General features: G+C 44.2%; 1 pseudogene; it reads left to right on the forward strand.

The window, feature by feature from the left end:
• Positions 1-209: 209 nt before the first annotated feature.
• LOC116485199 (nuclear receptor coactivator 4-like) lies at positions 210-1,686 on the forward strand (annotated as a pseudogene).
• The last annotated feature ends 365 nt before the right edge of the window (positions 1,687-2,051 follow it).

Genomic DNA, 2,051 nt, shown 5'->3' on the forward strand with positions numbered 1-2,051 from the left:
TCCATGTGCTCACTCTTATATGAGAGCTTAAAAAGTGGATCTCATGGCAGTAGACAATAGAATGATGGTTACCAGAGGCCAAGAAAAGTGGGAAGGGGACATAAAAAGAGGTTGGTTAATGGGTACAAAAATACAGTTAGATAAAAGGAATAAGTTCTGGCATTTGATAGCATAGTAGGGTGAGTATAATTAAGAATAATTGATTAGAGTGTACCCAAAACAAAGATCTAGCCAATCAAGTCTCTGTGTGCCTGGAGAGACTGTGCAGTTTGACCTTTAAGCCTGAATATTCAACTGTCCTACTCTTTGAAGCAGACACAACTGCTCTGCATCAGATCATCATCACATTTGGGTCTCTCAAAACCATTCAAATTCCTGAGCACTTGATGGCTCATGCTAGTTCATCAAATTTTGGGCCTTTCCTGGAGAAAAGAGGCTATATCCCAGTGCAAGAACAGAATCCAGCATCACAACTTTTCCTCTCAGCAAATGGATCCTTGGAAGCAAACCTGCCAGTGATTGTCTGGACTGGCTCACCCAAAAGCAGACCTTGGAGAATAGTCAGACTTCTGCCCGAGCCTGCACTTTCTTCAGTCATGTCTGGGAAAACCTAAAGGGCTTAGAAAACTGGCTCCTCAAGAGTCAGCGACAGGAAGTTCCTGAAAAACCAAGCTATCAAAAGTGTAACAGCCATTCCACTACCAGTTCTTTCTCCATTGAAACTGAAGATCAAGAGTTTCCTGATCAAGATGAGTCAGACCTATCAGATTGGTTGGTGACTCCCTAGGAATCCTAGAAGCTGGAGAAGCCTGAGAATGGCAGTCATGAAACCAGTGAGAAGTTTAAGCACTTGTGCCAGTCCTACAATGTGAATGATTGGCTTGTCAAGACCAACTCCCGCCCCAACTGTCAGGGCAACAAGCCCAAGGGGGTGGAGATTGAAAACGTGGCAATCTGAACTGCCTGAATGACCACTTGGAGGCCAAAACACCATTGTCCACCCCCAGCGTGGTTACTGGGGATTGGCTTGTCCAGAAGCATCAGGACCCATGTAAGGTAGAGGAGATGTGCAAAGCCAATGAGCCCTGCACAAGCTTTGCAAAGTGTGTGTGTGATGAGAATTGTGAGAAGGAAGTTCTGTGCAAGTGGCTTCTGAAGAAAGAAGGAAAGGATAAAAATGGGATGCCTGAGGAACCCAAACCTGAGCCTGAGAAGCATAAAGTTTCCCTGAACATGCGGCTCTGTCCTTCTAGAAAAGAAGTAAGAGAACAAAGGCACTAAAGGTAATGGTTCCTTCTAGAATTTCTGATTCCTTCCAAGTCATAGAGAACAGCTCTTTGTCAGAGTGGCTCATCTGGCCGCCATACAAAGAAGGAAGTCCCAAGGAAGACAGAGCTGGCAAACCAAAGCCTAAAAGCCCCATGACCACTTCCTGGTGTCCCTTTAACACAACTGACTGGGTCCTGCCAGGACAGAAGACGGCAATCTCAGTCAGTTATCCTCTGCCGAAGACAAGTGGCTGCTTGGAAAGAAGGCCCAGAAAGTATTACTTAATTCACCTCTACAGGAGGAACATAATTTCCTCCTAGACCTTTTCGGCCTCTCTGCAGTTTGTGACCTTTTTGCCTGTATGTAGCTTAAGTTGATAAAGAGAAGTGGTTATATCAAACTCCTCTGCAGATGTGAAGGAATGGACAGCAAGAGTTGAGCAGTTTTCTGCATATCATCACACATCATGAGCTGAGTGACTACAGGTTGCCAAATCATTGTTTCTGGGTCTGACCAGTGAGCTTAGTTCTTCTCCTGCCTAATTTTTTACTAGTGAAGTGAGGTGAGTCATGAGACTGAGTTACTGTTTAAAAGAAAAACGCTGTTTAGCAATGCTGAGGTGACTCAGTTCCTTCCTTCTTACAGAAGTATTAATCCACCCTACACTAGAAATGCAGCATCTTGGTGGACCCGTCTCTTTCACAAGCCTCCAAGTCTCCTTAGATTGGGTTGTTACTAAAAGTACATTAAAGCACTCTAGTCTTAAAAATGAAATATTTCTA

This window comes from Hylobates moloch, unplaced genomic scaffold (assembly GCF_009828535.3).
Source record: "Hylobates moloch isolate HMO894 unplaced genomic scaffold, HMol_V3 SCAFFOLD_16, whole genome shotgun sequence".
NCBI classification, from domain to species: domain Eukaryota; kingdom Metazoa; phylum Chordata; class Mammalia; order Primates; family Hylobatidae; genus Hylobates; species Hylobates moloch.